The 27191-nt window shown below is 37.3% G+C and overlaps 1 protein-coding gene across 4 annotated transcripts in view; it reads right to left on the minus strand.

Moving 5' to 3' along the window:
• DMD (dystrophin) overlaps positions 1-27191 on the minus strand; it is a 2234319-nt gene that overhangs the window by 639444 nt on the left and 1567684 nt on the right. The gene's annotated exons all lie outside the window — the stretch shown is intronic.

Raw genomic sequence — 27191 nt, forward strand, 5'->3', positions numbered from 1 at the left:
ATGGAATACAAAGAAAAGTGTAATTTTCAAACCAACCAAAGCACTTTTAGAAATAAAAAAAGATGTTACTAGATATAAATCTCTAATGTATAAGGCTTTACAGAGAGCCATTTAACAAGAAATGTGTTTCATTTTTAGATATCAAAACTATTTCAAGTGAAAATCTTGATTATGGATTTGCTCTACTATTTAAGAGATTAGACGGCGTCATTTCAGAGTACCTGGGTTTACTTAAACCAACATATGAGTGCCATGAGTAAAAAAAATGTAATTTTGAATTATGACAATGTATTTAAGAGAAAGACACTTATTTATACTTGTAATCTCATTCTGTGCAGTGTCAAAATTAAGGTGTATATTTTAGAAACAGAAAAAGCAGAGAAGTGATTTAAGAGATGTAACTTACTTAACTTCTTTGTACCTGAAACTCCTCACCTATAAAATGAGGTGATGTAGATGAGCTAAATTAGTCTTTCCCCAAAATCGACTCCAGTAACAATCACCTGATTCCTTTGCCTCACTTCTGAGTGAATGAATTAGATGGCAGGAGGAGGGCTGGAAATCTGCATTTTTAACAAATTCTCTGCTTAATTTTTATGATCAGGCAAGTTTGGAAAGCATCAGGCTAGAAGTTAATATTTGTATTCTGTACTACAACTGACTTTAATACTGCTATAATAAAAGTACCAAAGACAATGAAGCCAACAAATATATATATGTGGGGCTGCACCCGGCAGGCCTACAAAGCCTGCGCCTGCCCAGCTTCAAGACTGAAGGAGGAGCCTGGAGTCAGCAACAGAGACATCAGTGGTTTAATGGATGGGGGAGCTGACCTGTCTGAAGGAACGTCTTGGAGGCAACACCCCAGCGTGTGTAGCAGACAGCAGGCAGGACATGGCGGCAGTCTTCACTCCCAGTGGGAGCGGGCCAGTTAGAGGGGAATTGACATCAGGTGGGCTCATTAGTTACCAGGGAAACCGGCAGAGGGGCACGCCCCTCACCGCCCCTTTGATGAAAACAATCACCAGCTGGGGCCTGGGGCAAGCATGCAGGAAGGTCGGTCGTGTGGATAAGATACAGGCGAAACAGGCACTGGTTGGGCAGGGGATGTACAGAGAGCAAGACAACAGCCATCTTGAGTGGTCTGACCATACAATATATATTTAATTATAGGTAGCAACGTCCTCCTTCCCTCAAGTGTCCATCTATTGACTCTGTCATCTACTCTCTCTACACTAAGGGCACAAATCCCAGTGATATTTACAAAGAAGTTTCGGGAAAAGTAAGGTATCTCCCTTGTTCTTGTACTAAAACCGAATACATTTTATTGGTTGTTATTAGTTTAAAACCAGTATGTGACAGATGTTTTACACGTTTTCTCATTTTTCGTCTCCTAATAACCACACTAATAACTAAGCCAGAAGTCTTTACGGTTTTAAATCTTATGCTCTTTCTACTACCACATGAGGCCAATGAAAGTGAAGAGGTGAAATGTGGTAGATGGTAATGTTTATGAACATCAGTTATCTACTATGCCCTGGTGCTGATTTTCTAAACACTTTTGTATTTAGAAAGGCCAAATTTTTATCATTCTGTAGTGTTTTTCTGTGAAGAGGTAGGGAGATAGGCCTCGTGATTTGAGCTCAATTGCTTTTAGTAGTGTTAAAATAATGGGAAGAACTTATCCAAACATCACACATCTATTTGGAGCGTTTTCGCCTCTCTACCGAAAAACTGGAGGGGTTAACTTTTAACAAATTTTCCACATTTGTAAGCTGTGATTGCTCAGAAGAAAAATCCAATTTTCAAGTTCCTAACTTTTATGGTTTCTTTACACAAAAGTGTGTTTGAAATATGGAACAAGTTGCCAAAGACAGCTATTGACGTGAGTGGCGTAAGTCAGCTGGAGAGTACTGAATAAATTCTAAAGTAGGAGCATATAGTAGCAGACAGATTTTACGAAATCAGATGTCTTCCAGGATTAGAATGTTACACTCTGGTCACCTGTGACACGGCAAGCTCAGAAGGTATTTTGGAATTCCTGACTCTTAAATGTTTAATACATTCAATAATAGATTTTTAAAAAAGACTTACCCAGAAACCATAAAGTCAATTCTTCCCCTCTATATACACATAGCTAGCCAAGTACACAAATTCATTCATTTACTCACTCACCTTTTTCATTTTATAAATATCAAGTGTAGGCACTGTTTTAGGTGTTATGGATATAGCAGTGAATGAATACATTAAGTTTGTTTTATGCAATTTAAATAAAATTTTGTGTTTTTTGATACTTGGACACTTTTATATAGCAAAGATTATCTTTCTCATCATTTTTTCTTTGATTTAATATTAATCCACCCTCAAACAACCAGGCCATTCTTTGCTTCTAAATTCTGGATACATAACCCAATGATGGCTATACTTTTCCCATTCTTTTAGGATTATAAAGTTCGTTTAAGAAGTATGTTGTAGAAGTAACTTGATCAACTTTAATCTGAACCTTAACCAGGCTCTAAATTAAACCTGACCACAATGAACAGCTTTTACTGCTGAAATGAGCAAGCATGTCAATTTAGACTTAAAACCAGCCATTTTCCTCTCTAATGAACAAAATAGGTCTCAGGATACTGTGAAACCTGTTCTCTAGTTGGGTAATTCTCTAATTCTGCTGACAGACACATGCTTTATCAGCACCTGAGAAGATTCTTAATGACATCCTTAGAAGCAGCTCCTTAAAAATCTAAGGAGATTCACAACTGCAATAAAACTATGCCTTTCTAAGATTTCAAACAAAACTGTAACTTTATCCCACTTTTTGGTCAACACATACAAACGTCCATTTCAAAAAAGAAAATGTACAATAATAATAATTATGTGTGTATGTATATATATGGAATTTATGAGATGCTAATATGCTAATTAAATAGTGGTTTCTCAGTAGACCAGAATGGGAATTTTCTTCTTCCATTTTCCTTCCAGAAATAAAGGGAAGGATCTGAATATGGCATTCATTTAATATTTTTTTAAGATATTATACAAACAGTGACTGAAATACCTTCTTGCTAAAAAACAGGACACATGCACGCAATGAGAGGAACAATTATTTTTTCTTTTCATTTGGTTTTCTTTTGAGTGTACTCTATTTATTTGCTATTACAATTTCTTTAATTTTATAATCCCATAACTTCTCAAATACAATGACCTTCATCTCTATTCCACTGAGCCACCCACAGATGAGAGAACACCTTACATCTAATCATTACTCAAACTACCCACTTCCCAAATATCCATCTACAAAATTCTGTTCTCTGCCCCCAATCTGGTGCTCATACCAGATGCTGCTCTCTCAGGAACACTGTTTCTACTCTAATCTTCATCCTCATATGACCTCCAGTTGTCTTCTATTGTTCAGTTTCTTTATTCTAGGTTTAGTGGTCTATATTTGTCACACTAAACAAGTAGAATGCTAATTAGGCTTATTTTTCTGATATGAGCTCAGATACTTCTAACTTAAGTGAACAAAACTAGAACTATTACATGCTTAACAGTAACTAAGCATGATAATTGAGCACGTCTACAGGGATCTATCATTCTGGAAGAAACAAACATAAGGGAAGAAAGGAATCAGTGCTATTTCTAAGGAGTCATAAGCCAGCTACCGGGCTCTACTAAAAACAGCTTACCCCTTGGAGATGAGAATTCATCATGGATTCCACTAGCTGAGCAAAGATGGAGAAAAAAAAAATCTTCAAATACAAAGTGAATCAAAAGTCGTTAATCCTACCAAGTCTCCCCAGGGTTGACAGAAATGGTTATGAATAGCAATTCTGTGAAAAAGAGAGTTAAAGGATGGAGCCATGCATACTAGAAGTAGGTTATTTTAGGCTCTTAGAAAGAATTACAGTTCGTAATGCTATTTGTTAAAATACTACCTAAATAATACTCAAATAGAAAACTCTATATGTGTAGTTGAATATTTAGTATTTATATGTCTTAGACCTTAACCAGAAACTTGTTATATTTTTAGTATTTTTCTACAAAAATCAACAATCTTCACATAGTTAACTTTAGAACAAAGGCCCATGGTGATTTTCACTTGTTGCCATTTTCAGGAAATAAGCATGAATTCAACTTACATGTAATGTAAAAATGGAGACCTTATAGTCTTTTATTTACAATTTTAAAAATTAACATTAAAGACTGACAAGGTGAGACAGTTTACAGAACTACTTTATGTATGGAAGAAAATAAGCATTTAAGTCAGGTAGGTCCTAAATTGTAGCCTTTCTAGTAACTGAAAGAGATTTACCCGTGCGGATGCTAATCATCTGTCTAGCTTTCAACTGCCTCCTGGAGGGCCTTAATTCTGGCTTCTATTCTTGCATTCGGCTGCCTCTCCAAATACATTGGCTAAACCCAAAGTTGTCTTTCTTGTCCTCCACTTCCTCACGTCTCATTTACATTTTAAACTGGCCTGGATATTTTCCTGCTGGGCATAACTTTTCTACTTCTCTGAATGTTCTACCAGCATCTCGGTTGGCAACTTCTTCACAAGCACCTTCTAACTGTGGTTATCCTTTTGTCCTTCATTCACTCAAGAAATACTTTTTATAAAAGCATTTTACTTTTATATAATCTAGAAGTTACAGAAAATTTGTAAGAATGGTCAAAGAACTCACACATACCCTTCACCCAGATTCACTAATTGTCAATAGTTTGCCACATTTTATCATTTATCATTCTATCATTACATATACACATAATATCTGTATATGTAATATTATATATATTCTCTTCTGAACCATTTGCGAATAATCTGCAGATAGCATGCCCTTTACTCCTAGATATTTCAGTGTTTATTTTTTGGAAACAAATGCACTCTCTTACATAACCTCAGCTCAATTTCTAGTTCAGGAAATTTAACATGGCTTTAGTATGATAATCTAATCTACATTCTTTATTCATAGTATAAAAAGTACTCCTTTAATTGCCTTTCATTTACTGGTCCAGCCTCATGCATTGCATTTAGTTGTCCTATCTATGTAGTCACCTTTAATCTGAAATAGTTCTTTGCCTTTCTTTGAACTTCATATCGCTGATTATTTTGAAGAATACAAGCCAGGTATTTTGTAGAATGTACCCCAATTTGGGTTTCAGCAAATACTCTTATATATTTATGTTATGTCAGTCATTGAGCTAGTCATAGGAGATATAGCAGAGAAGGAGGAAAAATTATTATTCTCAAGTGAAAAATGAACTAGTAGTGAGGAGAGGCAGTAAATAAGCAATTATAATAAACTGAGGTGAGTATTACAATAGGGGTAGCACAGGGAGTTATCAAAGCATACAGCAGAGATATCTAACCAAATTTAGGGTGTCAAGGAGAGTCTTCTGAAAGAAGTGGAGCTGGTTCTCAGCTCTTCTTTATCTAAACTACACAATTTTCTTGTGTGCCCAACCTCCATTTTTTAAAGTTTTTTTCAGCTTTATTTTGGTAGATTTGACAAATAGAAATTGTATATAAAAGTATACAACTTGTTTTGATATATGTATACATTGTGAAATGATCAAACTAGTTAACATATCCATTATCTCACAGTTACCTTTTGTGTGTGTGTGTGTGTGTGTGTGTGTGTGTGTGTGAGATGAGGACACTTAAGATCTATGCTCTTAGCAAATTTCAAGTGTACACTCTTAGTAACTATAGTTACCATGCTTTACATTAGACATCTAGAACTTATTCATCTTATAACTGGAAGTTTGTAGCCTATGACCAACATCATCCCATTTCCCTTATCCCACAGCTCTTGACAACCATCATTCTACTCTGTTTCTCAGAGTTCAACTGTTTTTAGATTCCACATATAAATAAGATTTTACAGTATTTGTCTTTCTGTGTTTGGCTTATTTCACTTAGTATAATGTCTTCCAAGTTCATCCATGCTGTCAAAAATGGCAGGATTTCCCCCTTCTTAAGGCTTAATAATATCCAATGTATATATACCTATACCACAATTTCTTTATCCATTCATCCACTGATGGACATTTAAGTTGTTTACATAGCTTGGCTTCTGTGAATAATGCTGCAGTGAATATGGGAGTGCAGATATCTCTTTGGGATCCCGACTCCATTTCCTTTAGATATAAACCCAGAAGTGAGACTGCTGGATCATATGGTATTTCTATTTTTAATCTTCTGAGGAACCTCGTTACCAACAGTGTACGAGGGTTCCCTTTTCTCCATACCCTCACCAACAGTTGTAATCTCTTGTCTTTTTGATAATAGCCATTCTAACAGGTGTGAGGTAATTTTCATTGCCTCACACCTGGTAGATTTGCATTTCCCTGATGATGAGTGACGTTGAGCACCTTCTCATAGACCTGTTGGCCATTTGGATGTCTTCTTTGGAAAAATGTTTATTCAGGTCCTCTGCCCAATTTTAAATCTGATTATTATTATTTTACTCTTGAGTTGTATGAGTTTCCTTATACATTTTGGATCTTAAACCCTTATCAGATACATGGTTTGCAAATACTTCCTCTCATTCCATAGGTTGCCTTCTCATTCTGCTGATTTTTTCCTTTGCTGTGCATAAGCATTTTTAGTTTGATGCAATCCCACTAGTCTTATTTTTGCTTTTGTTGCCTGTGATTTTGGTGTCATATCCAAAAAATAATTGCCTAGGCTAATGTCAAGAAGCTTTCTTCCTGTTTTCTTCTAGTAGTTTTACGCTTCCATGTCTTTAAGTGCCATCGCTGCTAATTCCCACTGTGGTGGCCCCGAGAAAGTGCAAGCCTTTTATGACTGAGATCTAAATGACTGAGGACTTTAGCTGCTGCATTTGGAAATCCATCACTACATTGGAGAGAAGAAGCCAAGCCTCCCACAGACTGCTCCCCACCAATGACTGAATGTGATGAAGATACTAAAGCAGAGTCTTCCTTGGGAGAGCTGGGGCTCCTCTGGCTGACTGCAGCTCCATGTCTCCCCGACAGCTTTGCTGAACCTTCCTCAGACTGTACACTGGGGTACTTCTACCCAATTTTCTCTCCCTTTTTCCTTCATTTCGTGTCAGACTTGCATTTTGGTCTAATGGCTGTCCCTCCTTCCCTGGCTTCTTGTCTATTTCCTTTCACATTGATATTTTCTCTAATAAAATAATTTCCTGTTTAATCCTGTCTTAGGACATTTAAACTTAGGCCCCAACTAACACACCCACTTTAGCCCTTCTAATCCCTAAACCTCTCATCAGTTCTTCAGATCCACATAATATGGTGACTCCATGATATTACCACCTGGATGTATAGTTCACAATTTCTGGACATTATTAATATACCTCTTAAGATTCAAGTGAATTAGTATTTTTAAATTAGCTGTATTAAAAACCACTGCTACTTTTTTTTTTTAAAGGGCATGACCATTATTTTCAACGAGCCTAGACGTTAACTGAAGGAAAACAAGATTATTTATGTGTGTTACATGGTGATGGGGATGGTTGCGTTCTACGCCTGTAGCTCAAGAACACTGGGATATCAAAGCAAGACACCAGGAATCCTGAAAGACATGACAAAAGGAACTTTGAGGCAAGTTTTCTGTCTACGGAAGATAGCAAAGCTAAGACAAAAAAAAAATAAAGTCTTTCTGAGTCAGAATTGCCCTGGGTAGGCAGAGACCTCAAGCAGGGCCAGCTTCACAGGCATGCAACTTAAAAGTAGCTGCACTGGGCTCTGCAAATAGAAGGGCCCCTTACTTGGTTTCCACTGCTGTTGCTCTCTTGAAATTCTTTATTATTTTTTAACAAGGGGCCCTGCATTTTCATTTGTCATTGGGGCTCACAAATTATGTAGCCAATCCTGACCTTAACCCTGAAGTGAGCAGAGAATAATAGTTGTGTATCTTGCCTGAAGTGATGGCCAAGAACACACTTAAATGCAAATTATGTCAATCAGATGCCTCTTGCTTAGTTCCTGAGAATTCGTTCTAAATTTCTGTAAGGAGCAATCATGAAGCTAAAAAATACATATTTGAGGAAAAAAATATCTTTTGGTCAGGAAAAGCAGAACAGGACACTTGGCAGTCCTCTGAGATGGGACCCTTTTACTACCAATGGTTATTGGGGAAGCAAAGTCACTGTGATTGTAGGAGAAGTGAAACAGGGGACTTGACCTATCCCAAAAGTGGTGAATCATCTGAGAAAATAATTTGGGACCAAAAGGGGAACCTGTGGTTCCGGCAACAATAATGGCCACTGGGATCTCAAATTCCATTTCACGTTTTAGCTAAGTATTAGTTTTACCTAAGGCTAGGGTGGCCCTGGGAAATACACCTGGGAAACAGCTAATCCCACAGTTACTAACCTGCAAATGCCAAGCACTCGGCTAATACACATAGAAAGATAAAACCTGGACTCTTTTCTCAAGGAACTCATAATCTAGCAAAAACTAAAGACTCATAAAGAACTAATACAGTGGGAAATAATATTAACAACAACAACACTACTTGCTATTGAGCACTTACTGTGCACCAGAAGAATCTACCACGGATTAGTGGTTACGGGAATGGATTCTGGAGTAAGGCTGCCTGGGTTTGAATCCTGGCTGCCATCTACTTGGTTTCTTATTTTCAGCAAGTTATTTAACTACTCTCTTCTTTATTTCTACCACTAAAATGAAAATAATAAGAGTACCTACCTCTTAAGTTTGTTATGAGAATTACTCGGGTTAATATTTATAAAATGCTTGGAACATTTCTTGTTGCATAATAAGAACAAAGTTCTAAAGACAAATTTAATTAATTTCATCTTCATCATACTCTAAGAGGTAGGTACTATTTGCTTCTTTTATTATCCCTAGTTTACAGATAAGGAAAATGAAAGTAAAGGAAGCAATTTGTCCAGGATCACAGGTTAATAAGTGGTAGAACTTCGAATACAAGCAATTTGGCCCCAGGGTTCACACACTTAAAAGCTATGATATTAGGATATAGTTACAAAGTACCTATGCTATAGTATAGCTATCATATAGTATGATATAATTATTATACAGGTGTGATTAAATGGGACAAGAGCATTGAAACGGGATCATTCAAGGGGAAATTACCTATTCAGCTGATTAACTACTGAATCAGTCAGGGTTCCTGCAATAAGCAAATGGCTCATATACACCACTCTATATAAAATACATAACTAATAAGGACCTACTATATAGCACAGGGAACTCTACTCAATACTCTGTAATGGCCTATGTGGGAAAAGAATCTAAAAAAAGAGTGGATATATGTATATGTATAGCTGATTCACTTTGCTGTACACCTGAAACTAACACACTTTGTAAATCAACTATAGTCCAATAAAAATTTTTTTAAAAAATGGGATGGGAAGCCTTTCCTCCTCAAGGCCTGAAAGGCAAACTAGAGGGTACCTTTAAAGAATCTGAGAAGTAGCTACAGCGAGAGGACCTCGATAGCAGCTGTGGCTGTCAGTAAAGGAACCTAGTCATCCCCTGACTCACTCTCCTGTCACCCTCTGCTCTGCTGGTGCCTCCCGTTAGGAGGATGCAACTAATGGGTCAGCAAGCCCACTGCTCCTGTCCATGTTATTCGTCCTCCCAGGGTAGAACAGGAAGTTAGAAAGTGGATCTGAGAAACTGTGAAGCAAAAGTACCAAAGTGAATGGTAAAGATAAAAACAACCACTAAAAGGAATCAGTGAGGGGAGTAACCATATATGAGAATTCTCAGGAAAGACTTCATAGCAGAGATGGTGCTGCACTTGAACCTTGGAAGATTTGGCTAGGTCATGGAGTGGGGGGCATTATTAGGGAATAGAAAGCAGGAGCAAAGGCATGGAAATGAAACAAAGCCTCAGCTGGGCTGGCTGGTGTCTAGGATTCATTGGAAATAATGGGAGATAGGCTTAGATAGGTATAGTGGAAGTCGTTTATGGTTGGCTTTTTAAAAATCAGTTTGGATTTTATCATGAGGAAATGGGAAACGATGAAGACTAGAAAAACTGAAGCTATGGGAGCCAAGATTTTTGTAATCCTTTGGACACCTTATTCTTTCTGGCTGGAATACCTTCCTCGGTTCTTAGTCCTCTCCTGGGAATACAGTCAACAGAAAACCATAAATAAAAGTGTTGACTGACCAACTGACGGGACACAATAAGGGGAAACAGTGATACAAGAAAGAAAATTACAAGATAAATTCCACACTGGAAGGGTGTGGGAATTACTAGAACACACATCCTTGTTTTGAGCAGTGTTTATCAGTATTATAAATATTACTGATCATTTGGCCAACTTTAAAAACAAAAAAAGTGATAGATACCCAAGAAATGTGCCTCAGCCTCCCAAATTTGAGGCCTTTCTTATAATGGTCTAATACAAACTGATCTGCTATTAGTATGCTATTTTTTTAAATAAATTCTTTCCTTTTGTTGAAAAAGAGATTATGATGATCATTTCAAGTTATTCTGTCACAGAAAACTTAAAGGATTGATTTACTTGTCATTTCATAAAACCCTTAACATGCAAAACAATGAAAACTCCTTTCAGTTATACAAGCCAGTAAGTAAACGTGGTCTAAATTGGGGATCTTGAAATATAATCTGAAAGTCAAGAAGAATTTCAGGCTACAATTCGTTGATAATGATTTGCAAATACAGTTCTAAGCTGATAGAAAGGGTGCTGACATTTTTTAGCCATTCAACATTAGGTCTATTAGTTATTCTCCATTGTTCACATGTCTTGAAACCCTATCGTTCTGTAAATTTAGCATATCGACAGAGGATAATTGGGGCACCTTTAAGACAAGTTTTTGTCACATGTATCACATTTGTGGCCTTCTGATATTTTGACCCAATAAAATAAGTGATATAATTTCTTTTTTACCCCTACATATATTTTAGAAGAAACGGAAAACCGAAATCATTTTACAATATACATATTTTGGAATTATTCCTGCTCAAACTTTTCATTATTCATTTCTTGTTCTAGCTTGAAAAACACCATTTTTGAATCATTTTGACTTCAACTGGTCAGGATAAATTTTCTTTTATCTAATCAGTGTACCCTATACAGCAAATTGAATTATAAGTGAACCAAATTAATAAAATGGAGGATAAATTACATAACATGAATAGTGAAATGTAACTATCTGACGGCATTATTTCTAATATTTTGCCTTGTACAGAACTTCCTGATTTTGCGTCCAAAAGATGTTCTCCAAAGCCTATATAAACCCCAGATAAAGGAGGCTAGGGCTGACAGATAATTGAGCACCGGTCAATCAAATGGGCAGGAAATATTTATTGATGGTATTCTATGCACAATACACCACAGTAGGGCATGTATCTTGTGGGTGACAGAGGATGGCATAAAAGAGCATCCCCAGTGAATTCAATGAACTTGCAATGCAATTAGGGAGACGACCTTCAGGCCTATGCATGCGTGCTCACACATGCAGTTAGCCAATAATAGAAGATAATATGTAAATGACAAATGCAATAGTCCACAGACTGCAGACTCTACGCTAACGAGATTCTGAAGAATGGGATTTTAAGATGAGCACGTTCAGGGAAAATGCCAAAGAGGACCTGGAGTTATAGGAACCTGGCCTATAACTTGGAGGATGAACAGGATCGATAGATAACGACCTAGTGATAAGAGAGAGGGGGATTCCAGGACAAGGACTGAGCTCAAGCCAGTGTATGGAGGTGTGAATACACTAGGGTGATTGGGCCAAAGTGGGGAAAGGAACTCTGTAGTGAGCAGAGAATTATGATGACTGTGATCAAGTTGGGAAGGGAGGCTGGGGCTCTGAATACCAGATGAATGAGTAAGGACATTATGTTGAAGGCAACGGGGAATCTTTGGAGGTCTTAGAACAGAGGAATGCCAAAATCAAAGTGGCATTTTGGAAATATTAATCTTGCACCATTGCATCCAAAGTCCTTTTGAAGAGAAGACTGAAAAACTCAATCGCTGCAATCTAAGAAAAATCTCATCTATCTCCTCTTTGACTAAATTTCCTGTCATGAAAACATGCAAAACATTTCCAATTTAGCTTCAGGCATCCTTTTATTCCAGGAGAAAAGAACTCCATTGCATATAAATAAATTCAACTCCGCTCTTGTAAAGAACTATCCCAGAGAATTATTAAACAGATTTTCTATCTCATTTGTAATGTTACATTAAATAGGGTGGGGGTAGAGAGGGACTGTAGTTTCAGTTTAGAAACAAGTAAACATTCAGAATATGTTGTTAAAATTTTAAATTCTTGCTCCAAAGAATAAATAGAGACTCTCAGAATATGAGAATTGGGATTTCTCCAGAAATATAACTTCAAAGATTACTATGAGTGGTAAGAAGAATTATCAATATAATATTATGATGTCACATTTTGTGAACCTAACGTTTCAGTATCCTTTTTTTAGTCTATTACTGCATTAGACATATGATACTTTCTTTGGGAAATGAGTCTGCAGACAAGACTCTCGTCTCTAGGAAAGGAGCCTGACTGTTCTTTAACAAGTACTCTACTAATCCCCTCAAAAATAAAAAGTCAAAGCAAACAAAAGGTTGTGCTAAAAATTATTCAGCCTCTTCATGTCTTCAAAACATTTTAGAGATGCCACTTATTTAAGTACCGATACAAGAACCTTAGTTTTTGTTGCCAACTGCAGCCACCAATAAACTGAGGCAAAGCAAGAGATGTTGGTGTTCTGTGATACTACCTGTACATGGCAAGTGAAGTGGAGAAATGAGCAATTATCTAGAGGTGATTAAATTCATGTACACAGTCAACTGGTATAATTCAAGCACCCAAATGATTTTTCCCATCTTCAAATGGTAGATATTAAGATTTGAATTATCAAAATAATTGGCACAGCTGTTCAATTCATGTTGCATATATAGGGAGAGAATCAGGCTCAGTTTATTTGTCTGTAAAATAAGGATAATTACATTTATATCAATCAGTCTTGGGGCGATTAAAACTATAAATATATTTCTAAGAATTCAAATACCTTAGGTACAAATTAGTCAAATATGGCTAGTCCAGGTTTCTTTAAAGGAACAGTAATTGGGAAATATGTTATGTAGAATATATGTAATCCACCAGGTTTCAACCTTCTGACTTCACTATGTTTTGAGTGTTACGAAGTGAAGACGACACATGGATAGTGAACAATAATGTGCTTGTGCTAAGGAATGCTCTCTTAATGGTTTGCAAACCTCTTTGAGTTTTATAAGCAAGTGTAAAATGTGTCTCTGTGTGTGTGTGTGTGTGTGTGTGTGAGTGTGAGAGAGAGAGAGAGAGAGAGAGAGAGAGCGCACCTGTGTGTACTCACACAGGAGAGGCAAGATCAAAAAAGAGAAGAGAGGTATGCACAAATCTATATCAAACTTTCGCATCAAATGGTGTGATGTGTACGATTTGGACATACATATAAGGAATAAAAGCTTAACAATTGGGTCTCCTGTTTCAAAATAGACACCATACCTTGCATATTCATAGAGACCGACATTAATCTATTTCTTCTCAGAAATTATATGACTGGAGAAGAGAAAAATCTGTCTTTGATTGGGTGCTATGTGTTTAAGCCATGGCTTAGCTTAAATCATTTATGAAGATCATTTCTTGGTAGGTGAGTAGAGTTGCTATTATGGAGTGTTAATACACTTGCAGCGAAGTGTTGCTGGGGGGTAGGAGGTGTTAGACATTGATCAGGAGCTTAAGAGATGAGCTCTTTATTTTTGCTGGTGTAAGAGGACAATTTCTATAATAAAACAATGATTCTTCCTCTCTGTCAAAAAATACCACTTTATGACATAAAAGCTCTCTTCAGTAAACAAAGAACAGACTGTTATTAGGAGATATAAAAATTACAATAGAATGTATTTCCCTGTAGGAGCCCAACAGCCTTTAACTCAACTGGAACTTGCATTGTGACAGCTTTTAAAGGAGGGGACATATTCTATGGGGAGAAGGTCAGATATCCTTTTCAATTCCCTGGACTGTACTCGTTCTCATCCTATAAAAATGGGTCTACATTAGCACACGGTGCCAGTAAATCACACACTTGCACTGCAGCATGAAAGGAGCCCAGCTTGGGGGGAATTGCTTTATGTGGCGTAGTTCCACGCAAACACATGGCTCAAATGAAGCTGATTCCAAGGAATATGGAAACTTTATGTTCTGTTTGATAGGAAAATGCACAGCTTCTCAACTGGGAGCTTCTAGATCTGCTCCAAGGGCAAGTGTAATCAATCCCTGAACGGTTTTTGCAATGCTGCACACCTAACCAAGCTGTTTACATTACCCGGAAGAGTTAAGTTTAATTCTGTTTTACGGGGATGGTTGCTTATTATTAACACTCATTTCAATAAATTTTAAGTAATTTAAAAAGCGGCCGTAATCCCTGGAGAAAGGTTGCAGTAAGAATTCTTCACCTATCCACTTTTCTCCGTTTCATTTATATGAGGTGAGCCAAAGTGCTTACCCTTTGCTGCCTCAGACGCTTTAGTGGCGTGAGACTAGGCAGCGACCAAAACCTATAATAAATAAATCAGTACTGTTAGTTGGTTCCAAATTCTAATACCTCAGTCTTAATTCTCTCTCCCTCTCTTCCTCCCTCCCTCTCTCTCTCTCTCTCTCTCTCTCTCTCTCTCTCTGTGTGTCTCTGTCTGTCTGTCTGTCTGTCTGTCTCTCTGTTATATTAATGATCTACCTTATTTTTAGGGGAAGTTTTCTCTACGATAGTGGCCAGAGCAGGTGGTAATGAGGTCAATACTTCAATTAAAACTTCACAAAGCTAGGTAGGCTAAAGGCAAAAGCTAATTCCAAGCTTTCGGTTCACAGAAGCGATGCTATTATACACAGGTAATGACAAAAGTAACGCCCACTACGTGAGTTACTAGAGAGGAGTCAGGAGCATTAAGTATTTGGACAAGGGGCAGCACAGATGGAAGGTTAAAAAATAAGAAAGGAATCTGAGGGATGCAACTGATTGAGCAATTTTGATTTAATAAATATCCATCTTATAATAATAGTAATTATCTGCCCCTCATCTTGATCCACTTAGATACAGTATTCACTAAAAACATCTGCTAAAACTTGTCACTCCACTCCCCAGAAAGTTCACTGCCTTACAATTCAAACTCCTACAGCATAACAATTACAACACAATAATAACAACTAGGTATTGTGTGTCTCCTGTGTGCCACACATTGTCCCAAGCACCTTACATATAGTCATTTACAGCAACCGTCTGAGCTAGGTAATTTTACCCTCTTTTCCGGACAAGGAAAATGAGGCACACAGAGATTACATAACTTACACGAGGTCACAAAGCTAACCCGTGCCGGAGGTAGAATAAAATGATTTAGATCCTCCTTTTCCAATGTTTTCCTCCATTACATTTTAGCTACAACTTCTTCAGTAGCTACAATGCAGCAGAAGCTGGGCTAGATGTTTTACAAACATCCCTTTTTAATCTTCACAACAACTTTACCTAGCTGGATATTATACCCATTTTCACACATGACGAACAGGCTCAGAGAAGGTTAATAATTTCCCCCAAGGAGAGCCAGCCAGTTAGAAGTAGAAAAGCATTTGTACCCGGTCTGCCTAACTCCTAAGCCTAGCCCTGCCCACACGCCCACAAGGCCTCTCTATAAGCTACTCTGCTTCCTTTTCTCAAGATTATTCTTCACTTTCCTGCTCCTGTGATTGTACTTCCCATGCCATGGAATTCACCAATGCTTCACTACAGTTCAGTTTCTAAACTAGAGTGCAATGGGTTAAACAAATCCAGAAAAACAAAACAAAACAATCCGGAGGGAAGACTACACAATTGGTTTGTTACTCCTCATTTTTTTTTTCAACTTCATTTCCAAATGGACACGTTTTCCTTTCTGTCTGCTTTATTGTCATTGTTCCACATGGTCACATTCAAATTTGTCATTTTTTAAATATTGGAAATACGTATTTCTATGGTTAAAATGGAGGGATCACACCCTTTTTTCTATACCCGATTTTTACTCCTTATATTCAAGAAAAAGAAACTCCAAAAAGAAACTCAATTAAAAATTTGCAGAATTGGTCATTATTAAATGCTTATGGCTGTATTTGTTTCCTATGGCTCTTGTGATAAATTATCACAAACTTAGCGGCTTAAAACAATCTAAATTTATTATTTTACAGTTCTGGAGGTCAGAAGTTTGAAAATGGGTCTCTGGGGATAAAATCAAGGTTTCAGAAGAGCTTGTATTCATTCAGGAGTCTTTAGGGGAGAATTCATTTCTTTGGCTTTCCCAGATTTTAGAAGCTGCCTGCATTCCTTGGCCTGTGGCCCCGCCTTCCATCTTCTCATTTCTCTCTCCGACTCTGCTTGTATTATCACATTGCCTTCTCTCTTATATAAGGACCTTTCTGATGATATTGGGCACATCAGGATAACCCGTGAAGATCTCCCTATGTCAAAATCCTTAACTTAACCCCTCTGCAAAGTCCCTTACACCATGTAAGGTAACATATTTACACATTCTAGAGGTTAGGACATGAACATCTTTGGGGAGCCATTATTCAGCCTACCACAATGGTTCTGCAGTCACTTAGAATTCAACTGCTTGTCACAATATGGCATATTTCTTTGGGCTGGTTCAGTACTATGTGAGAGTTAGTGACAAGGGTTACAAAATTCCACAATCCAGAAAGCACAGGAGGCGAAAAAGCAGTGAGACTCCTGCTCTGCATGGCCAACCTGTTTTAATCAGTCATGCAGAGGCAGGACAGGCGTATTGTTGCATTGCTTTCACCCTGCTACCAAAAGTCCATTTGAATGTCCTTATTAAGAAGTGGAAACTGGAGCTCACAGAAGTGTTACATTTTTTAAAAAAATTAATGAACTGTGACTCCCTGAGGAAATCAGGATGTTGCTGTTTTGTAACAAGCCACTCTTCAGGAGTAAATCCTGGAAGAATTCCAGAATAAAGTCCTTATCTTTTGGGGAGTGATAGTCAGCAGGAAAAGAAGGGGCCCTACGTTCTGGGACACAAAAACAGCAGCTCCCCTTAGCTCAGCTTCGCTCATTCAGCTGTATTCTTTTCCCTTCAAACCCACTCATAAACATTAAGCCTTCTTCCCAGCTGTCTTCCTCCCCTTTTTCATTTTTAAACCTCTTCTACTTTTTGACTTCTTTTCTCTGTAACAACTACTACCAAAAATCTGAAAGCTTTTTTTTTTATTGTTACCATGGAGAGAACAATTTTCTCATCAAGGAAAGGAGGTGGTGCAGAGGGAGAGGGAAGAACCACATATGAAAATTGAGGGTTAGTTTCAACAATTTCCAATTAAATCTTTTCACTACCATACACAAAACAACAGGAACACAGTGGGTGGCCAATTTAGCCCAAGGATGTGAATGAATCAGTAGGCTCTGTGATAATGTGCTGGGGAGGGTCAGGGAGGTAGGGAGGGGGACCCTCAATGCTGAAAAATGATAACTGATAGATAATTACTATGCAGTTGTTTGAATAGATGCTGCTCTCTATCATTTTCAGGTAAATGACCTTCAGAATGGCGGAAGAGGATTTTCTCCAAAATGATGAAATAGAAATATGTAGACACACAAAGCGAGTAGAGGGAAGAGACCTGTGAAATATTTCTCAATGATATTTCTTAAAAAATGAGTGCTATAGGGACAGAGAGAACAAGAGCAATTACCAATGCCCCCGGTTTTCTTTTCTCCACTCTTCTCTTTATAAGGTGAAAACAAAGTGGAAGAAGATTCAAATATAGAATCATCAGGTGGTGAAACATCAGTGAGATTTTAATGAAGTCTAGAATTTTATACCTCAAACTAGAAAACATCTGTTGCTGATTTTTAGATGTGCCAATATTAAGAAATACGTGAAATAATATTAATCCTTCTATTTTAATTTTCATGAGATGAATCATACATATGTTTTATTCTTTCTGATCCTTCTGAGCACAACCAAATTATGAAATTTTTAAAAATGATGTTTCTCAAATGACAACAGATAAATTATCATATCTTTAGTAGAAGAATCCTGCATAAATCCTGTACATAGATATTATGCCTAAAGGCTTGCATCAACGAGAGTAATCAAAAGAAAATAACTGCAAAATAGTAAAAACATAAATTTAAAATGTTGGTGGTGATGACATTAAGGTGAGAATTTGGAGTTGAAGTACCATGTTGATCAACTTTTTCTATGTTCCTCTCTCCCTTTCCTTATTACCCACTCTAGCTTTTAAAAACATGATGAGACTGTTTTAATAGAACAGTGTGATGCAATATTTCAGATATACAAAAAGGTATAGAGAATATAAGGTTACAATTGCAGTCTGTGACATGGCTGTACCTGTCCACACACACTCACCTGGCACTGTACGTCACTGACTCACTTGATTTAATTTTTTAATGTAAAATTTTACAATGGATAGATGTTTATTTTTAAAAGACCGATGTTACTAGAAATTAATTTTGATAGTTTAGGATTATAACTTTTGTCTACCTTGGAATTAATCATGAAGCTGGGAGAAGGAGAATATCAAATAAGGATACCACTCTGGAGCCCTGACCCAAATATAGAGCACAAGGCAGCTCCAGAGTCTACCTACAATCTCATGTGAATTCAGAGAAAATTCACTATCAGCAGGCATGATTACAATAAATAATTATCTTATTGATAAAGCAGAAAATACAGATAGACAGGAAGAGAGAAGGAGAGGAAAGAAGTAAATAAAGAAGGAAGGAAGGAAACAAAGGAGGGGAGGTAGGAAGGAAGGAAGGAGGGAAGGAAGGGAGGGAGGGAGGGAGGGGGAGGGGAGAGGGAGAGAACTCTTATTTATGCGATATTTGCTAATCCATTTCCTGTTAGCATTTTCTGCTTGCCACTTCACAACAGTCCCAGAAAAAAAAAAAAAAATATTACTCCAAATTACAGACTATTAAATAAACAGATAAAAACTAAGATGATTTGCATGAAAAGAAAACAATAAGCTCTTTTCACAGCACAAACTGAGGGTTTCATCAAGCAAAGTTGTAGGAAAAAGCTACATATCTTTTCAAGCTCTTAGTTATTGCCGAATCTGTAAAACCCATGCCCCATTACCCCTACACAAGCCAGGGAGATGTTCTCACATAATAGCATTTCATTCGTGACTGAATTGACACCAAATGGTTGTCTCTTCTTAATATATACAAAGAATTTTTGATTTGGGGGCTGTGTGCTTTGTTTTGTAGTTGGACCATTAAAAATGATGAAATTTCTCATGTAGTTAGGACATAAACAAAGATGAAAGGAATGTCTCACTTAAAATATTTAAAAACAAGGATAAAATCCTGGCAAATATACTGTTGACCCAGAGTTGGCTTGTTTACCAGATATATTCTTAAGGCTAAATACCCTAAATCAAGAAAAACCTACATATATATGTTTCAACTGCCTATGATGATGACTGTAAGTAAGATAAATTGGATAATAAATCTGACCTTGAAGATTATGAATCAGTGGACACTTGATTTGATGCATGTTAAAATGTCTGTGGTAAAATTAAAAACAAAACCAAAAGCCATTTTTCATTAACAAAAAATTATGAATTATGTTATGAAGTCTGTAATTGACTTTAACATACTTCAGTATAGAGATTATATATGTGATAGTATGCATGTGTTACCAGTCAGTTACCTCAATCAGAAATTCATATGGGGGATGGGGTTAGACTTTAATCAGAAAGGCCAGATTCCTCCGACAGGTGCTACAAGCATTTAAACTATTTTTAACCACAGTCAACATCAGAAGTCTTGCAAATGAGCAAAATGAATATTAGAAGTGGACTTTCATTTACAATATTAGTGTTATTCAAGATATATGTTTTGGTTGAAATATATTAGAGACATTCTTCATCTTTATTAAGGACCAGGTATAAAAATCTAGTGAGCTATGGAGCCAGTACTTTTTGGAATATTACCCAAGATTTGATGCCCAGACTATTCTGTGTCTCCACATTGAATCCAAAGATACTGACTGTCTGACATTCTCTCTAAGGTTAACTGAATCCTGCCCCTAGACTCTAGAATATTCTCACATCTGCCTTGAGTGAACCTTTTATATAGATTGTGATGGTAATGCAGGATAGTGAGGGTATGGGAGAGTAACTAACCCCTACTTACTAGGCTTCTGCTACTGTTATATACCCAAAATAACCTAAAAGTTAGCTGTGCGTAACAATATTGATGTAGAATAATTCACAACACTGTGCAACCACACTCTTTAAAACTCACTATTCTTTCAGGAAGTGTAACCAGTATATAAAAACAATTGTTCCCTGTAACCCTTACCTCATTCTGTTCGACTATACATTTGCTTTTGTTCTGAGAGTATAACACTAAATTTCTCTTTTGCTTCCTCATGGTGATATTTGTCCAATGTGGCTTAATAACCAGATCTTTAACGTTTTCATTCCGTTTCTGTGTACTATTTTGATCATTTGAATAATTTCACAAAAGCCTGCCTTGCCTTTCACCTTGAAGTATCAACGCATTACCTTTTTCCCCACAGCCCAAACAATTACCAGGTCTAGCAATTTAGTTAAGAAAACAGACTGGTATTTATATAATTGCCCTCTGAGGGTGGTGTGTGTGTGTGTGTGTGTGTGTGTGTGTGTGTGTGTGTGTGTGTGTGTGTGTGTGTGTGTGTGTGTGTGTGTGTGTGTGTGTGTGGGATGGGGGGGATGGAGAAAGAATGAGCTTGATCATCACTGAATACAAGAAATTAGTTATGGAGAGGCAAACCTGGCGTTCAGATATAGGACTGTGACGAGACCGCTTCCTCTCACCGTATGGGGGCCTAACTGGGCTGCAAAAATATTCTCCTCTCTGACGTTTTTATCTTGGCTCCATGACAAGCTTTCCATTGCCTTTCTGCTCAAGATTCAGATTTCCTATTATTGCTCCCCTGGGTATATTTTTCCATATTACATGGAGTAATACAAGTCCAGTCCTTTCCCCGCAAATCACAACGATTCTGAAGCATCACTTCACAGCTTGAGAACTCCCTGAAGGGCCAGATGAGGCCTCCACTGCAACTGCATCACAGCCCAATGTCTCTTTCTGCCCTAATGTTGACTCCAAGAACACTCCCAAATAAACATTTTGTACGCTCACCTGCCGTCTTAGGGCCTGCGTCCCAGGAACCCGGGCAGTGACATTAAGCACATAAATGCTAGGCATTTGGCGCTAATTTCTGTAACACTTCTGCTCCAAAATCTCCATAGTATAGGGGCAAAACTTTCCTATACGGCATTTACGTTTTCTTCCCACTCCTCTTTCATCAAGTACTTGGGGCCTTAAGGTAAGACTGATTTGGAAGAAAGTAAGTGGGCTGGATGCCCTGCATGTCTCCCTGGGCTCGAACACACCTGTCTCTAGCCTCTGAGTTTCTCAAAACCACCCCATTTTTGACTTGAGGTACACTCATTAGACTGCTGTCTGAAAACCTCTTCCAACAGAAGGTGCCCTTCTTACTACACTCCAAGAGCTTCTGTCTAATCCAAGTTAAAAATTCTCATCTATTAGAGGATCTCCCTGGAGGTCCAGTGGTTAAGACTCCACGCTTCCACTGCAGGGGGCACGGGTTCCATCCCTGGTCAGGGATCCCACATGGGGCGTGGCTTGGTGCGCCCCCTCCACCCAGAGAAGTATTATCATCATGAAAAAAATAAAATAAATTCTCATCTATTAGTAAAGTACACATTTTCTAAAGCACTTGGAAAACAATTAGTGTGAAACAAGTTTCTCTATCTCCCTCTTTGTAAAAATTTGTAGCACCAAATGACAAGGGGCTTTGAAACACTACCATTGCCCTTTTGATTCCATCTCAGATTTTAAAGTTTGATTTATTTGTGCTGCAAAAATCACTCATGATTAACTGGCTTTTCAAGTGTCTATCATTTTTCAGCTAGGGTAATTGCCACGATTAGCAAGAAGAAGCCTCCACACAAACCTATTTAGTCATCTAAAATTAATATTTGTTTTAAAGAGTGACTTGAATTGTTTACTTTGATGGATAATGTAAACTACCACTGTTATGTTAAAACAAAATGAAAATGTGAGGAGAAGTAACACACAGGTAGAACAAATGAACTGCAGAGTTGAAATCTGTTTACAGAGATCTTAAAGTGTGCCTGATAACTACAATGTGACATAGAGTTGTTTTATTTTTTTGTGGTCTGTCCCGCTGTGGAGCAACAGGCTGCGGACGCGCAGGCTCAGCAGCCATGGCTCACGGGCCTATCCGCTCCGCGGCATGTGGGATCTTCCCGGACCGGGGCACGAACCCGTGTCCCCTGCATCGGCAGGCGGACTCTCAACCACTGCGCCACCAGGGAAGCCCGACATAGAGTTTTATATTCCAGTTTTACAGATGCTCAGACTGAGGATCAGAGAGGTTGTATCGCTTGTCAATAACGCACAAGGCAAGGCTTTAGATGCCTGACTCCAGAAAGGCTCGTGCTATTTCTACAAATATGAGAAAAAGAAAAATGCTCACTTAATATTAATGTTCCTCTTATTGAGGAGAGGGTCGAGTATCCAAATTACAACAACAGTGTACTTTACTATGATACTCAATTTTTGTTATGAATAAAAGCCGATATTTGGAGATGTCATCAAAGAGTTGACAAAGAAAAACAGGAAAAGAAAAAAGGAATGAAATAAGTTAATGACAAAATATTTCCTGTTTATTAGTTAGAAATCCTTGTTTATACATTCATGTAATACATTCCATTTCTCTTGATGTGTAATGAAAGACAATGAATATGTATTCTTTTTGAAATGACAAAAGAGATAGTATCCTGTGTCTACTTTCCCTTTTTAGCTTTTTCATTTCAGAATTACTTATGAAACACTACCAAGAAACAGGAAAATAGAATGAAACAAAAAATGAACCATGTTTATAAGACTGTTCGTCTGGTTATAAAGCAGTTACATTTGGTTTAAATATTGGCTCCTCTAGGAAACCTTTCTTGACCAACTGTCAGCTCCCTTTAACAATGAAGTAGTGATTAGGGTAGATGTGTTGGTAACCTTCACATCATCTCATTCTGTAAAACCAAGGAATAAGGGTAGGAACTCCCATCCTCCTTGCCACAATGATTTGTTCAGGATGGATTTATGTTAGTCCATATGCTAGGCCAATCAGGGAGAAGCTCAGTACTTTCATTTGAGGGTCAAGAAGGTTTTCTCTCCTTTTTAATACAGTATGACATGTGAAATGTATACTGTAACTGCTATGAAAATGTTGAAGGGCAAAACTGAGCAATGAAGTTGGAGCCTTGAGCATGCCATGCCTGAAGCCCACACAATTTGTTACATAAGTCAATAAAGCCCCTTTCTTATTAAAGCCAGTTTGAATTGGACTTTCTATTAGTTGCAATTGAAGATATTCTCATTTATGGCCATATTTAATCTAAAGGAATACCTTCTTTTTACCCAATCATAGAATCTATTTCATCATGCCTCAACTGCCCACTTTTTTTGGTTTTCTCAAATAGATTATAAAAAACATTAACTTAAGGTTTTCCAAGAGAGAATCTATACATCAAATAATTCAGTCTGCAAAGTGTTGATACTTGTTTAATTTTCTCTCATCTACATAAGAGGTGATTATATATCAAGTTTACCCTGGACAACACTTACTGTCTGGAATTATTAATAATGACACTCATTTTCCTTCTTAAATTTATTATGATTTAGTCAATAAATCATAGAATGGACTATAAGGTGATTTTTAAAATCAGCCCCATTTTTCCCCTTTGTAAGCTCAGTGACAGGCAAATGCCCTTAAGCCGCCCCCTAGCTGTGACAACCTCATAGACAGTAGGAACTAACATATAGATCTCACCCCTCATAGGATTCCTTAGCTTCCCTTTGTTGCTTTCTTTCAGAACCTCTTAGCAAGCAGCCTGCTAAAAATTGATGAACGGGGTTGTAAGATAACTTGATTGAGAAAGTAACTGTATTTTGTCTTTAAAAGTAAAAAACAGGTATATTTCCTTTTTCACTTTTAGATAGCAGGCATGGCTGTGCCTCTGAAGTCTGGATTTTCTTCCCTCTAAAAAGTGTTAAGAGCTCTTTGTTTTGGACAACTCTGGATTTTAGAAAATGACCTAGAATATTTGAGACTCCTATCAAGAAAAAAAGGTAAAACTGTAATATCAACTAGGAGATTTCTTTTCTGCATACCCATAAGCCTCTCTAAGGCTCTAGAAGGTTCCTGAAGGGAAGGGGGAACTCTGAAAAATGACCAAAGATGCTGAATTCCCCAACTACCCTAGAAGAAAGGCTCTGAGCCAAATTTTATTTGATTCAGGAAAAAAAACCAAAGATACATAACATTTCTTACATGTTTGGAGTTGAGAAATAATTCAGTTGAGCTTTATCTGTAAGGTTATAAATGATTATTCTAGGAAATTTCCATGTCAACAGAGAATAATTAGATTCAATGCTCAAAGCCAAATAAATTCATTCCTAAAGGTAGAATTTAAGAGTGTGATAGCATGACTAGATGGTCATAATATTTGGGGGCAAGTAATTGCTCTTCTAATAGGAAAGCTATAATTGACTACATACTTTCTGAATATGAGAAAGAAAAACTGCATCGCAGCTTTAGAGAATTTGCAGATCAGTTATATATTCTATTCCTTGAGAGAACTGTAGGCCACCTGATCCTGATTTCAAAATATAAATAAAACTGAGAAAAAAAAGGGAACTAAAATAGGGCTCTAACACTGGGATTATACCTTAGAAAAACAAAAACAAAAAACAACAGGAGGCTGAAAAATACCAGTGAGTATCATGATCGCATACAATGAACTGCCACATAATTATAGGCATTTGAAGTAAGCAGGTATGTACTGGGAGATCAAAAAAACCCCACCATGATCAAAAAATATCCCTCCCCCACCTTTCAAAATGCTTAAAATTACAACCACTAAATTATCTGAAGAATCTTCCAATGTAAGGAAATTAATATATATTCCTTTTTAAAGAAACAGATATGACATTTTTTTGTCTTAAAAAATTGGATAAGAAGTTTAACACAAAAGGTTAAAAGCAGATATGATGCAATTTGGAAGTTGGTCAAATAAAGGATATTTCTAAGCAATTTAAAACAAATTAACTTTTACTTTGAAACCTAAGCTTTAAGGGTCAGAGAAAAAAGAGAACTAAGGTAGAACATGCCTTCTGGTTGTAAAAAACATATTTAAAGAGACAAAGGCTTGGGGAACATCTGTGATTCCCATCTCTCTGCTTTATATCGAAAAAGTAGTTTTCTATTTAGTAAAGAAGATTTAAAGAAAATAAATGAGAGAGACCTTTATATTAGCTAAGTCTACGTAAGATCTTTCATATCATATGACAGGTTCTCTTGAAGGAACAATTAGTAATACAATCAGAAGTACCAAGGGTACCTAATAATAGGCCCAGCGACAGGTGACATCTGACACATTGATGAATAGTAGTCACCAAACTTTGACTGCGTACACCTACCATTTAAAAAATTTTGGCCGGGCTTCCCTGGTGGCTCAGTGGTTGAGAGTCCGCCTGCCGATGCAGAGGACGCGGGTTCGTGCCCCGGTCCGGGAGGATCCCGCATGCCGCGGAGCGGCTGGGCCCGTGAGCCATGGCCGCTGGGCCTGCGCGTCCGGAGCCTGTGCTCCGCGGTGGGAGGGGCCACAGCAGTGAGAGGCCCGCGTACCGCAAAAAAAAAAAAAAAAAAATGTTGGCCCACACACACCAATCCATATTTATTCAAAATTTTATACATGTACTACTTTACTAATATATTATGTATTTTAGAAAACATGAAGTATTAAATATGAATGAGAATAAATATAAATAGAAATTGGTTCTTCTTATATTCCCATTGCAAATCTCTGTAACTGAACACGCAAAGGAAGAGACAAAGCATTCCATTTCAAACAAAATGTGGAAAGTGTGCGATTTTTTTGTCTTTTAGGTTTTATACAGAAAAAGGCTAAAACATATATAGGCATTTTAATGCCTTTAAATGCTGCTCTATATTGTGTGCTTCTCTGTAAAATTTCATGCAGATTTTAATAACTAATTAATATTTTAAAGATAAATTATTATAATGTATAAATATAGTTTTATAGACAACACTAATTTTATAGAATGCTGTGCTAAATTCTTTCCGTCAGATATTCATTCTGGAGAAGGCCTAGCTACTTGGTCCCTGGTAGGTATATAATAATGAGAGGCAAAACTGCTATCCTAGCAACAACTTTCCACATTTTAGACTTGGTGCCAAGAAGAAAGATTTCTGAAAGGTTAATTTGGTAAAAACAATTGCATGTAGAGAAATCAAGTGACTTACAGAGACATGCACATGTGACTAAGATATATTAATATTCTCTAAACTGTGGTCCTCCAGATATTCCACACAAATGATTTCCATGGAGAAATGACTGAGAAGTGCTGACCTAAATGACGCTAACACTCCTGCAGGACTCTTCAGTGACTTTGCTTATGGGGATGTACCTTGTGGATCTTCATGATAGGCAAAGTCCACGTATATTTCTCAGCTTATTTGACTTTTTCATGACAAATATCTACTGACATCTGATGGATCTAGTGTTTCAGAAAACATCCGGGGAAATGTTAAGATATTCTCTCACTTAGGAAAAATAGTGTATTTCCTAGTCAAAATCTTAACACTCATCATCTTCCTTTTTTTTTTCTTTTTTTACAGCAACTCAATTCACTGTGAAAGGCAAGAGTGGTTGTTCTTGCTGGAGAATGTGATGAGAAAGAAGAAGGAAAAATCTATGTACTTGGGTCTTGGGATAGCGCTGCAATGAAGCGAATATGGGTGGCCAAGTAAACGCTGGGGCTTGCAGTGAAAGCTCAAGAAGACCGTGTAAAGGAGTTATAAGATGTTATGAAAAGGGCAACACAGACAAGGAGGAAAAACTTGATTTAAAAAAAAATTTATATTAAATGGGCCCTATTACTTGTTCTCCTGTTTGATCACCATGCTAGAACAGTTAATCTTTCAACTGCTTACATTTTTCCTTGAACTCCACGAGTGTGTTTGGGTCTTAATTATTCAGAATATGAAAACTGATGACCTAATGCT

This window comes from Aethalodelphis obliquidens, unplaced genomic scaffold (assembly GCF_003676395.1).
Source record: "Aethalodelphis obliquidens isolate GAN/ISIS:26980383/991018 unplaced genomic scaffold, ASM367639v1 scaffold98, whole genome shotgun sequence".
Classification (NCBI taxonomy): domain Eukaryota; kingdom Metazoa; phylum Chordata; class Mammalia; order Artiodactyla; family Delphinidae; genus Aethalodelphis; species Aethalodelphis obliquidens.